We start from the raw sequence: 13,953 nt of genomic DNA, 5'->3' as shown, positions 1-13,953 counted from the left end.
CACCTTTACACAAATAGTGTAAAATTGCCACTGGTTTGGGAAACACTGCTGCATTTTTGGCTCCAAATATTTCACCCAAACCACGCGTTCATTTCCAATTGGAAGAAGTGTCTCTGAAGGACTTCTACAAGAAAAGGCCTTCCTTGAAGCACAAGCTGGAGTCCATTCGATGTCAGTGAGCCGATCACAGACGTAAGGAAGCGATTGGTGAGCGCGGTGCAGGGCGGCGTGCAGCCGGGGCTGTGCTGGAGTGCAGGGTGGGAAGGGAGCACAGAGCACACGCAGAAAGAATCAGCAAAGAAGCCCGGCGCTGCGAGATGCGGAGCTTTGTTTGTACAGTATTTCTAAGGTGTGTTTTGTATGTCTGAAAACCCACGTTATTCAGCAGCTCGGCATCGCTCCCCCATGCCCGGCAGTGCTGAATAGTGAGGCACAGCGGGCGGCCCTTTATTCCCAGGGAGCCTTAATCGCTCCCTCCCGAAACCGCGGCTCCACTTGAGTGACAGAATTAAACGCAATCCACATATTGGAGGGGAAAAAAGAAAGGCAGCCCCATTTGGTTGTCAGACTGTGGGTACATACACAAAGCTTTTAGCAAAAAAAAAAAAAAAAAAAAAAAAAAAAGAGAAGAAAAAAGAAGGAAAAGTTGTTGCCCTCTTAAATCACATCTATATTAGTGACATGAATGACAGGCTTAAAGGGAAAATTATAAATCTTTCTTTCCAGCTTTTCTTCTATTGCCCAAGCATATCGTTCATCTCTGCAGAGCGGTGCCATTAAGCACGCAGCTGGCAGAGGCGGCTGCTGTGGATAAGCAGCAGTGAGGCCCCTCCTGCCCCGCAGCCCCTGCAGCACCCTGCTCCTCTCTGCTCCATCACCCGTGTGGTGAGGAGCGAGTGAGACCGAGTGCCCTGCTGGGGCAGTGCTTGGCCATACCCCCACCCCGTGCTTGGGGCTCTGTGCCATGGCAGAGCAATGCTCTGGGGCTCTCACAGGATGTCCCATGTGCCATCAGGGCGGTACGTGCCCCCGGTGTGCCAGTGCTTTGAGTTCCTGATGGATGGAAGAGGGCTGGCTGCCCTCTGCCCCATGGAAGGTCTCTTCCATGGACCCAGCAGGTCTCTGTTTCTGCTTTGTTCATTTTCCTACGTCAGTCTCAAGGGAAAACAGAGAGGAAGGCAGAGAAACCCCCAAGTCTTGTGGGATCACGAAAGTACATTTCATCACCTTCGGTTAAACCTAATTCCTTTGAATTTCCCCAAACCCAGTTCTGCTTTTGCTGGAGGCAACACAGGGCTGACATGACCGCTGGGCCAGAACGTGTGCATGTATATGTATGCATGTATCCATGCACACACTGCCATTCCCTTTCTGTGCCAGCCTCAAACACTGCAAAGACACTTCATTGTCTGTGACCACCACGCTCCCAGTGCATGGTAGCCTAATTACAGGCAATCCACTTTAAATGCTGACATGTCGTGTTAAGTTATGCTGCAGGTGGAAGAGTGGACAGAACATTTCTCTGCCTTCTCTCAAATCCTGTAGCATTATTAACTGGCTTCGTCAGCGGCACAACTGTCTGGAGAAATTAATCTGTTTCAAAGTGGCCCTTGATTTCCCATCACCAGTGGCACTGAGTGCACAGCGTTTGGGGAATGGTGGTTGTTTTTTTTTTTCCCATGAGGGAAGTGGAAGATTAAAAAAATTAAATGGTTTCATTTGAAACCTCCTGCAGAGCTTACTATGTAACAATAAAAGGCAATGATGGCTCCTTACAAATCAACTGAGGGGAAAAAGAGAATTAAGAGAGAGCGGCAGTGAGGATGCCAGGTGCTGCAGCGCGCTTCTCGTTGGTCTGCACAGCCCAAACCGTGCAGCTCCCACCTCTGTGCCAGCACCACTGCAGCACATAACAAAACCATTTCACTTTCCATGACTCTTCTCATCTGAACAGACACCCGGAGATTTCTCAGCTGTGGGAAAGTGCACAGAGCCTCTTTCTGCATCATGGAGAGGCACAGGGAAAGAAGAACTGGGTGGAAACTCCATGATGAAAGAACAGGCTTTCAAAGGTTGAAAACACCTGAATGACAATACACAGCACAGGGAAATAAAGCGTGCTGCCACCCCAGCACTGCAGCTTGGTCCTGAGGGGACTGCATTTCTCAGAGCAGAGAGATTCCTCAGGGCTGCAGAGCCCCGCAGAGAGCCGTGCTGCAGCAGGGAGCCCTTACCCCCCAGGCACAGTCTGGCACATTAAAAACCCGACAGGATCTTTCTGTTTTCAGCTCGCTGCTTCTGAGGCTCTCTAATGTGTTGCCATTGCCCTGTGCTCATCCCCAGCGCAGTATAAATAGCTGCCAGTAGATGACAGATAGGGCATGGACATGATGCCCATGTCCTCCCCCCATCCCACTGTCAGACCGTGGGGACAGCAGGGACTCAGAGGGGCTGAGCAGCGGAGCTGAGCAGGAGGAACTGCTGGTGGTGTTCCTGAAACCCTGCTGTACGTGAATGTAGAGGTGAGTATCTGAGCCAAGCAATAGCTCCAAGGCTTAATTGGGGCTTGGTGTAATCTAAGAGTTGGACATAACTAAGAATGTATGTAATTTTATGTTGGGTGTTGCAGTGAGCTCCCAGTTCAGCTTGGTTTTTATCCTAAAACCCTCCAGCAAGGCTGTTTCTGGGATAACGGAGAGCTTAAACATCAGCTCCTTGTCCTGTGCTAATTGTCTTTACCACACCATCCTCCATCCAAAGCAGCACGGTTCCAGCAGGATGCCCAGCTTCTGACACCAGAATTTGAGATGACTGACAAGAAGCCGGAGAAGAGTAAACGGGAATGGGAAGAGGTTTGGAAAACAGGACCAAAAAAAGAAACCAAATTTGCTCTGTTTTGACTGCCACTGGCTCCCCTCTGTTGACAGCAGTCCAGATTTGGGGGCTGGTCTTTCTCCCACTGCATTCAACAGGGAACTTTTCCATTGGCTTCAGTGGGGGCAGTAACAAGCCGTAGTATCTGTCAGTGCACATTGCCAATGGAAGACAAACTGGAATTGCTAAGCACTGTCTGTAATGAGAGATCATTTTTTCCTTCCTCCTCCTCTCCCCCCAGCCCATTTTCAGACCATAACCACGTTTTAATGAATAAAAAGTTGTTGTTTCAAATCCTTGCAGCACTGCAGTCCCTGCCAAGCCTGTTTTTCTTCTGGAAAGACAGATGGGTGTGCTCACATTATGGTAGTTGTTTCTTGCGTGCCATATATTTTCAGTGATGTTCATGAAACTAGAATTAGTGACACTAATAATGACAAATCAGAGGGCTAATATTGTTTAACCCTGTTAAAGAGTGTTATTACATTTACATGTTCCCACAGAGTAAATGCTGTTTGGCTCAGACATATGTCTTGCTATCTGTTTATTTTTATGAATCAGAAATGAATCAGCAGTCAGTCTAAGAGTGTCCCTTAGATTCACTTGTCTCATATACCACCTCAGAAGGAAAAAAAGAAATCAACCAAAAATACATACCAGGGTTTACTGAATCATTTTGTATTCAGTAGAAGCCTATTATTATTACTGCATTAATTCTAATCAATAAGACAGAATGTTGCAGGTCTACAAGGATGTATCCCAAAATGCTGAGCCACAAAGCTAGATCGTGCTCTTGCTGATGCAATATGCATTCCTTTTCAGATGGCAAAGGCAAAGCAAAACCTTCAAATTAGTCCTTACGTTGCGCCTGTCTGGTCTGCACTGTTTATGAGCAGTGCCTTTAGCCAGCAGGTCTCTCAGAATGCAAAGAGCAGATGCACAACACAGTCTACGGCATTATGTCCTATTTGTGTACAAGACCTACAGTGATTTAGAGCTGGGGAATGGTTCCCCCTCAGCACTGCATACAGCAGATAAATAGAAGGAAATGACAGGCCCTGCTGAGCTGGTTCCAACCATATCTTGCTTCCATCCTCAGGGACTTTCAGGAAAAGGTCTCGGATCTCTGGGAAGGCCTTTGAGAGGAACCCACTGTCCTTCCTGATGCTCAGGCCCTGCTTCTTCTTGGTAAGGAGCCAGTAACAGCCCAATGATTTTTGCCTTAAAGCCTAAAATCAATTTACCGCTTCAGAAAATTGACCAAGAGAGTTATGTAAGAGGCACAAAAAACATCACACTTTCTTAGAGCATTAGACATTCCAAGAATTACAGAAGGTAATTTAAATTCAACTCAGCCACCACTGTTGCAATATTGAGGTTTTAAAGTCAGTTTATTTATATTTTAACTTTGCAGTTTCCCATAAGGCATGGTCAAAGTCTTTAACACAATCACTGACATTAGGAATTCTCGTCCTCCTTTTCCCTTGCTCCTTATCAAGCGTACTTTGCTTCCTGCAATGGTTTATTGGGACCATCTGCATCTCCTCCTGTTTTCTCTCAGGCATGGAGATAAGATTTCACCTTTGGCTGTCTGGTTGGAGTCCAGCTGGCAGTCGGGACGCATTCGGCCGCGGCTCTGCGCCTGTTGCATGCCTGCGCCAGGCTCACATGGTGCCAACAGAAGGGCCCACGTGAGCCACTCTTCATGCTCAGGACCTGCTTCGTTTTCCTCTTCCAGGCTTCAGAGCTTCGGAACTCATTGCTTGAAATAAATGCCGCAAGTCCTTATCTGAGAGGCTGAGCAATCGGCTGCGTGTTGCAGTCTGTGCTCCTCCCCAATGTGAGAGGGGATGGCGAAGCCCGCTGGGATGATGAGGGCACTGCTTGCCAAACCAAAACCTGATCTGCCTCCTGAATATTTTCAAGCTGCTGTTGGTCCCCACAGCTGCCCCCATCTCTGCTCATCGCCCTCATTCCTGACCTTGCTGCCTATGCTGAAAGCAGCACCGTCACCACCTGTGTGCTTGGGCCGTACAGCCTTGCGCCCAGCAGAGCAAGCATTTACTCTGCTGTCATTTACTCCACCCAGCTCAGAGTGCTTCTGGATGTCTGGCCATCTTACCACTGGTAAGTACCTGGTACTGACTTTTGCCTTATGCAGTACTTGAACGTGAAGTTGAAGGCCTTGATTTCAGCCTTTGGAATGATCTGCAGCCGCAGCCCGCTGCACTGAGCAGTTGGGAAGGAATGCAGCCCCCCAGAGCTGGGGCACAGCTCCCAGCAGTGGGGAGGGAGGAGGCAGAGCCCTCCCCCAGCTCACCCAGCAGCCCTGCAGAAATGCTGCGGTCTTTGAAGATAATAGGAGCAAAGCCAGTTCCTTTCTTCCTTCCTTCCCTCGCTTCTTTTTGGAGACACATTATCCGCACAGAGGGTCAAGTATCTAGTTAAACGTTTTTCAAAGGCCCGAAGTGAAGGTCTGCAATGCAGACAAGCCATCTTGAGCCTCGCTGCACATTTTCCCAAGAAACTGGAGGAACACCTCATGTACTATTCTTTTGTTTCTTGGCTTCTTTCCTTTAATATTTTTATTCTTATTTTTTAGTATCTCATGAAATAGAAGAACCCGCCAGTCTTTGATGTTTTAGAAAAGCCAAAGAGAAAAATCTGTAAAAGCACTTTCTATGTTTGCTAGATTTTTTTTTCTCCTTAAACACAGGCTGCAAGTCTCAGAAGAAGTCAAGGACTCGGTTTTCTCTTTGTTTTTAGTGCCTGGCTGCTTCCAACTGCGTTGAAGTGTCAGCTGCAGATAAATAAGGGAATGAAAACAGAGAAGGTCTGTTTAAGAGAAAATGTCTGTCCTTCAAAGTCCAGAGAGATAGAAGCAAATTTATAGTCCCCTGGGTAATGTCCAGGGAATCTTTTGGAGCCTTGAGGCCAACAGTGGATGCTGAAGCAACAGCCCTCAGCAGTTCTGTGCATCCTTAATGCTGCACCGAGGCCTGAGCTGCTTCCCATCCAGAGAAGCAAAAAGCAGATTAAACCTGGAAAGGAAAGGGACAAGGAGAGGTCCCTCTGGGCCACTTGCAGTGAAGGGCCCACGGCCCAGGGGTCAGAGGTAGCCACAGGGCAGTACAAAGCACTTTGGAGCTGTGTGTTAGAGAAGTTCATCCCGTGCCCCAGGATGGTCACTTCTTGCTTGCTTTTTTAGGGGACGTGCAAAGGAAGGTCTGACATGAGTGTACAGTCTCTGGACCTTGACAGACTTGGATGAAGGTGGCCTTCCCTTAAGCACCTGCATACAAGCATCACAGCTTATATAATCATTGTAATTAGCATGGTGCAGTCTTGCTTATTTGGACTCGTGATTACCTGAGAACCAAGGCCGAATTAATCTAAAAGGAAAAAAAAACAACAGTAGGTGTCTGTCTCATAGCTACGGAGAAATGTTCAAGGCAAAGGTGGACTTCTCCACTGCTCTTCCACAGGCGTATTTCCGAGGTGCTGTTTTCCCTCAACCTTTTATTCTGTGTACTCTGCAGCAGGCAGCCCTGCCTTGGTGTGGACGTGCAGGTTGTACCACACAGTGCCAGCTGCCTCTGCTGGGCTCAGCACGGACTGTTTTAAACTAGTTTAGGAGGAAGTTCTTCACCCAGAGGGTGGTGACGCACTGGAACTGGTTGCCCAAGGAGGTTGTGGATGCCCCATCCTGGAAGCATTCAAGGCCAGGCTGGATGTGGCTCTGGGAAGCCTGGTCTGGTGGTTGGTGACCTGCACGTAGCAGGGGAGTTGAAACTAGATGAGCATTGTGGTCCTTTTCAACCCAGGCTGTTCTATGATTCTGTGAAATCCACAAAGTGCAGAATTGCACTTTCTGTGGAATCAAGACTAATGCAGAAGAGTTACCATAACAACAACACCTCGACATGCTGCTTGCACAAATACCTGAATGGAGTCAGTGTCCTGTTGGGTGAAAAACGTTCAACCCATTGAAGGACAGGCTGCTGCAAATGGTGCACCTGGAGTCATGATTTTGTAGCAGGAAATCAGTCTGTGAGAAAAGCCTTTCACAAATTACTGATCAGAACTGTATTGCTCTTCTACCCAAGCAGTGGCGATGCTGGCTGCTGCCACCCACTTGCTGGCTGAGTCCTGCTACTGGGGAGTTGGAGGGTTCATGGCAGCAGAACAGAGCTCTGTGGTGGTGTGCACTGCACAAACACGGGGCAGCAGGAAAAGAAAGGCCCTAGAGATAACCTGGCAAATGACAGGTTATCTTCAGGAATGTGTGCTTTTGGAGGAAAAAAGTGTAGCTATCCAAAGTAACCTAATGGAAAGAGATGTAACAGGAGCAGAGATAAGGGGGAATAGGGCAGGGAAGAGAGAGCAGCGTGGAAATATATAAAATGATGGGGGTTTCTGAAGAGAGTCCAGCAGTCCAGCAAACAGCCCTGCTGTCCCATCCAGTGGTGGCTTCTTTTAAAATCCCTTAGTGACTTCCATCTCCCTTTGTTATTGTAGTTTTCTCCTAAAACATCAATTTCCCAAGTCTCTTTGGCCTATGGAAAGGTTTGGGGGTAGGAATTCCTTTTTTTATTTTTTTTTATTTTTTTTTAATTAGACACTTTGCTGGTGTTCAGCATTTTGCTGTCTTAATCCCACAAGGCTTTGTGTTTAGAAGCCGGGCAGCTAAATGCCACACAGTTCCTTCTCCTTCAAATACTTCTTCCACCCAGCCTGGCTACTGTGAGGCAGCTCAGTGCACAGCTGTGCGCAGTATTCACTCCCATTGAAGAGAACTCAACAGGGCAAACCCCACGCCCAGCCCTGCACCTGCATTCTTCTCCTTTTCCTTGCAAACAAAGTGCCAGGCCTTAAGTTTCCTCTAGGTTTCTGTAAGCATTGTTCTAACAGAGATCCCTGCCTGTTTATTTGTTCCCAGAACAGTGCTGGATTTTGCTTACAGTCCATCTCTGCTGTTACAAGAAAAGAGCTCGAGTGATTTCTGCTCTGCTCTCTTTGATAGTGATATTCAGCAGTGAGTCTTTGTGTATAAGAAACCCACAAGCAGCAGCTTTTCCCAGCATTATAATTTGTTACACTTAGGTGTTACTGAGCTGCTTGCTGTAACCTGCAGATTCCCGCAAGTTTCTCTTGGTCCAGGTTGGTCACACAGTAGTTTTAGGTTCCCTCTGCAGCAAGTGGAGGGAAAAAGGCATCCTCAGAGCTGAAATTTATCCCACTTTAGATCAGAACCATTCTGAAGGGTCTCTCTTCCCCACTGAGCACAAAGGCAGTGCAGGGCAGGTGCGCTGCTAGGAACCCTTCTGGGCTGGCTGATGCCTGCCCTAAGCTGCTCTCCACTTCAGCAGACAAGAAAAGAAATGAATGGGAAAGAAAAGCAAGACACAATAGCAGGAGGTGGGCAAGGAGGCTCAGAGAGAGCAGGCACTGCCTGGAAGTGGCACCCAGCATAGGGCTGGGCTGGGACCCAGATCTCCTGACGAACCCCTTTTCCTGCAGTTTGTAGTGCATGGCGCTCTGCTCTGTCGGACAAAAAGAATATCATTGTCTATTTCCTTCTTCTCTTCCTTTCCAATAGTTGCATGTTAATTAAGCACTTAAAATTTTCCAGAGCAGATGTAAAACCAGAAACCTCTAAGTTAGATGGAAAGAACTCAACATTTCAGCCAGTGTGAAGTATCCAGCAAAAATAAGCATGTGGGAAAAAAAACAACATCGTGCAAATAATATTGCTGAGAGAAATATAAAAATTACATGAGAAGGGCAGACAGGGGCATTGTGCAACGGATAAGGAAGGAGAGTTAGGACCGAGGCAGGGTTGTTAATTTTGCTTAGTAAGTACGGCTGCTGAACAATTCCCATTCCCACCCCGAGGTCTCTGACCCCACAGCACAGCCTCACAAACATCTCATTCCATGCTCTGCACAACGGTGCGGGTCCCACGGCCTTCAGCAGCCAGGCAGTGGGGACAGGAGTGGGGAGATGGCAGTCAGGGATGGGCCCCATGCCAAGTGCCCTGCCACCAAGCAGTGGGCTGCCCTGCACACAGCTTGACCTCCAGAACCAGAGCAGGATGTGCCCTGCCCCAGCAGCCAAACTCCTGCTGGTGAAGGCACATCTGCTCAGCACCCAGCCCAGCAGTGACCTCCCAGCCCCACGGGGCATCTGTGGGATGCAGGGCAAGCAGCCTGACTTCTGGAGGTCATTAGACCAGAGTGTTTTCAAGGCACGCAGTCTTTACCATACCCCCTTACAAGCTTAACCATACTTGGCACTACGCCCTGTGGTGATTTTAATGTGTGGTGGTTACAGGAGGCTTTAATTCCAGCTGCTGTGCTTATACCAAACCAAGATGGCAACCCAGGAGCCAGTGGATTTGGATCACAGCTGCCCCTTCAATGCCAGTGAGCGAACAAACACCTTAAGGCACCCAGAAAGGATCCCTGCAGCACAGAAGAACAAACTTTGCTCAAAAGAGGTTATCAGTGGGACCCCAGGAGACCAGTCACTGTGAAGCTCTACTTCATTCCGTAAATGTTTTGGAAGCAATTACTTCATCTTGTTCTTTATTCACAGGATTCACTTAACTGATGACATTATAGCTCAGTCCATTAAGTAAATGGGTTATATATTTTCTCCTGGTTTTGGTGAAGTAATGTTGCAGTCTATGTCGCTATCATTGTCAGCAGTCAATGGGGACAGATCCTCATTTGTTTAGTGAGGTTTACCTCAGCTGAGATCGTAAATATGATATAACTGGCTCTGGATATTTTATAACATTTGAGCAGGATTAAAAAAAAAAAAGAAGAAGAAGAAGAAAGCAAGTGTTATTTTCACAAAAATTCCTGGCAGCTGTACCGTTTATTATGGGAGGAAAACGGAGCAAGAAAAATTGGCGTGTCATTTCTTAAATGAATTTATATCCTCATTTCCTTTAGAAAATGAATCCATGCTCCATCTAGCCATTTTCCATCAGTCTGCAGGGGCAAAGTTTGCAGAGCACAATCGAAGCACACAGTTATAGCGTAGGCCAGCGTGCCACATAAGGCTTTATAATAAGATCCTCCCCCACCACTACTGCCAGTAGCACTTACAAAGGCTTTATTTCCCATCAGTTAGCCGTGCAGCAGGTCTTAAAAGTCAGCAGCAGCTCAGAAAATGATCGGGGACATGCAGTCAGAATTCTGGTCAGCAGGGCCAGAAGGAATCGGAGGGCGGTCACCGCACGTCCCTGCGCCATCATGGCACTGTTGGGTGCCTCTTTTGTAGCTCCTTTGCAATGTCTCAGTTTCCCAGGGAGGAGAGGCAGCAGGCTGGGGAGATTTGCCAACAGATAAGCAAATTCAGGAGCCAGTTAGAAGCACTGCATTTGGGAACTGTCACAGAATGCTGTCACTCAAAGAAGTTTCTCACAAAATCTCCAGAACAACCTCTTCCTCCCCCACATCCATCCGCCTCCTGCGAGGGGTGGTGGTTAATATACTAAATACAACATAACCACTTGGAAAGCGCTTTTCGTTTTGAGTCACCACCTTGCTATTCCTGCAGCCACAGAGACAGAATGGTGGAGCTGATGTCATGAATCTGGTGCATACAGCAACAACCTGGGGAGCTGGGGCTGCAGTTCTGAGGAAAAGGAGGCCCTGGAAATGTCTTCTGGGGAAGTCAGGATGCAGGAAATGCAATGCTTCGTTGCCAGGAAAATGAAAGAAAAAGAGGATAATAGCACTGTAATGTCAGTTCTGCCTGCCTCCAGTTTGTTTTAAAGCACTCTCAAATATATGAAAAAAAAAAAAAAAGGAGAAAATCTAAAAAAAAATAATAATGGAAAACAGAAAAAAGATCCTGCATTTACTGCCAACAGTTTTTTGGATACAGCCTTTTTATTCTTTTCAGCTGAGATTTTAAAAAAACACCCAAAAAAAGAAGTTCAAAGCCCAAAGTGATTTCAAAACGAAAAGCTGAAGGCTCCTGTTCCAGCAGGCAGCTCGCTGGGACAGGGTGGCAGACAGGGTGGGAATGCCAGACATCAGGTCCTGGCAGCCTGACAAACACAAGGGAGGGCCTGAGAGCAACAAAGCTGGGACACGAAACCCACAGACTGCCGGCGATTTGGGTCAACATATGGCTCAACACACTGACTTTGGCCAACCTCGCCGTGTTTCAGCCTCCAAGGTGCCACCTGCTATTTTCTCACATCAGAACTGCAGAGCACTGATGGCACTATGAAAGCAAAAGCGATTCTCATCATACCGCACACACGTTCCTGTATAAATGGGGAGCTACAGTGCTGTGTACTTACACAACATCTGATCTACAGCCTCCTGGACCTACTGAAAGCTCGGGGGACTCCTGATAGGTATTTTGGCTGTTGAGTGGGAAAGCAGCACTACTGATGTGGGCCGGGGTCCCTCGGCAGCGGCTGCATGGGCCGCTTCCCCCGCCAGGCGCTGTGGCTGTGCGCAGCCTGATGTCAATGGCACTATTATGATTTCACCCAGGCTCGCAGCTCCGGCTGCATTTTCCCTCATTCCCCGAACAGCAGGGAAGGTCTAGACGGGAGCTACAAAGATTTCCACATACACAGACACAGATTTTTTTTTTTCCCAAACTGCCTGTTTCACCAACCATGAGAGCAATTCACAAAGCATATGAAGGCTTTGTGCTCTCTGACCTGCTTGGCTGGCTTTCCTCAGCCCGTCCGAATGGCTCTGCTGGCCCAGCCCTGCACACATAGGCAAGCTCGAGACTCTGTTGTAGACAAGCTAAACTTTGGGAGAAACTAAATGTGGGTATTAAAGCTGGAGTGAGAGATACATGGCTGTGGCAGGGGAGAGTAACTGTGGGATGGAGAGAGCTCAAGGCTGGGGCTGGATACACAAGAAGAGAAATCTCCCTAACACCATCTTTCATTGTACGTGAGATTGGAATCTGCATTTGGAGCTGAGCTTCTCTCCTATCCCTCTCATGAGCCTGGGGACAGACAGATAAACGGGGCCCAAAGTCTCCAAGCGTGGCACACTGCCAAGGAGTGCAGCTCACAGAGGTCCCAGACCCCATGCTGTGCCCCACCGCCTGCAGTGAAAGGGCCTCCAGCATTCAAGGGAGCTCCAGTCAGGGCTGAGCAGAGCACACAGCACTGACGTTGCCCTCAGGTCCTTGAGCAAACCATCTCCAGCCCAGCAAGCTCTGGACCACTGCCATGCAGAGACTGTCCTGTTGTGTAGAATAACCGGAGAAGAACAGAGGACACGATAACCTGGGAAGGGCTTTGCCCTGGGAACACTGGCACTCAGGATGCTCAGAGCTGTGGGAGCCCAGCTCACAGCCTGCCCTGGCCTGAGGGCTCGCAGCCCCCAGCACAGAGCTGTCTGCACACAGAGCACTGGGGACGTGGGCTCCAGCAGAGCCCAGAATGGCACTGCGCGGTGTGACGGAGCTGCTTGGCAGCCCAGGGGAGTGCTGTGACATCGCTGTGTGACTCTGCTCTGTGAATCTTTTCCAAACAACAACAACAAGCAGCAGGCAGGTCAGAGCAAGCAGTGATTCATGTACTCAGAATGGTTCTTCTGAGAAAAGCAGCCATGACCAGAGGCACTTTCAGCAGACAGCACCACTTGAGCAGACCTGGCTGCTTCTAGGTTCATTTCCTTGAAAGGGCTGATGGCAGCGTAGGCAACAATGTGAACGATATGACAATAATCAGTGTGGGGGAGTTTAAAAAGGAAAGAAATTGGGGGAAGGGACAAAAAACCCAGGAAAGAACTGCCAGGAGGGGCACAAGCACAGCAGGTGTGCTTGCGTTGGAGCAGCAGTTTTTCTGACGAAAGGCATGTAAGAGAATTACAGGAATGAAATATTGAACCAAAATTTTAAATGTGCTAAGAATAAACCACTGCATCTCACACTGTCTCTATTTTAACAAAGTATTTTTCAATTTTCAGACTCTGCCATACGAGAGGAGAAATGGGACATCCCCACATCTCTGCCCACTCCTTGTGTGCAATTCCAGCCCAGTGCAATGGTTCCAGTTATTAAAAAACAACAACACACTGAACAACAACAGAAAAAAAACACCCAACAACCCTTCAGGAAGTGAAAGCTAAAAGAATACGTGTCATTTCATGGTCCCTCCTTCTTAGGTCTGTTTAACATCTTTGTGTCAGGTGCTACAGTTGTAAGCAGCTGCTGTTGTATTGGTGCCTGTTTGCTTTTCTCTTTGGAGTTTGCACAATCCCCATCTCACAATGGAGCGTGCCAACAGTTTCAGTGCTGGAAAACAGAAATAAACAGAGGAACAACTGTTCTGCATTATGCATAGCGACTAGTGAAAATTATTTTCCCCTTCTTCTTTCCTAATGACTCACACCTTCCAAAATCCCATTAGCTGAAATCCATGTAACCTGCTTTTCCTCTTCGAGTCAATTCTGTTTTTCCCTCTCAACCAACTAACTTCAGAAGAAAAAAATCTGCATCTCAGTCCTTCTCATCCTCTGATAAAAGCAATCTGACCTCCACCAGAAGGGATGGGGAGACCTCCAAAGGCTTCAATTCCTTTAAGTGAAGCGCAGCTGAACTTTTAAACATCCCCCTCTAATCCCTCACAAGCTCACATTTCGCCTTTACTCTCCATGGGCTTACTGACAGGGGAATACCTTCCCAGAACGGATGTACCACAGTAATTAATCCACTGTAGATGAGGCGAGTAAAATTCTCACCTGCACCTTATTCTGGAACGAAGCTTATTTTGTTCTGGTTTCATGCCTGTGTGTGTGCACAGCTTTTGTTGCACAGCCCTGGCAGCAGAGCCCACAGTGACCCATCAGAGCAGGACGTGTCCCAGCACAGGTAAGCCAGGAGGTCTTCAGAGAGACCAGGCTGCAAACTGCAAAAAGGCACTGGGATTGGAACTGGGTTCATTCCCATTTCAGATGCACGGCCTTACCTACATATCCTTCCCTGTATACAAACACCTTCAGGAGGGTCTCACTGCTCCAAGGCTGTACCTGTGGTGCCAGGCCATTGCTCTGACCCCCTTCTGATGAAAGCAATTTTTCA

The 13,953-nt window shown here is 48.0% G+C and overlaps 1 long non-coding RNA gene across 1 annotated transcript; it reads left to right on the top strand.

Annotated features, from left to right (window-relative positions):
• Positions 1-4,559: 4,559 nt before the first annotated feature.
• LOC122187384 lies at positions 4,560-13,206 on the top strand. Its single transcript, XR_006181298.1, has 2 exons — positions 4,560-5,001; positions 12,840-13,206. It is a non-coding gene; the product is annotated as an uncharacterized LOC122187384 (long non-coding RNA).
• Positions 13,207-13,953: the final 747 nt, after the last annotated feature.

This window comes from Lagopus leucura, unplaced genomic scaffold, assembly GCF_019238085.1.
Source record: "Lagopus leucura isolate 7727_CA_CO unplaced genomic scaffold, USGS_WTPT01 Super-Scaffold_100047, whole genome shotgun sequence".
Taxonomy (NCBI): domain Eukaryota; kingdom Metazoa; phylum Chordata; class Aves; order Galliformes; family Phasianidae; genus Lagopus; species Lagopus leucura.
This window is presented reverse-complemented; position numbering and strand designations above follow the sequence as displayed.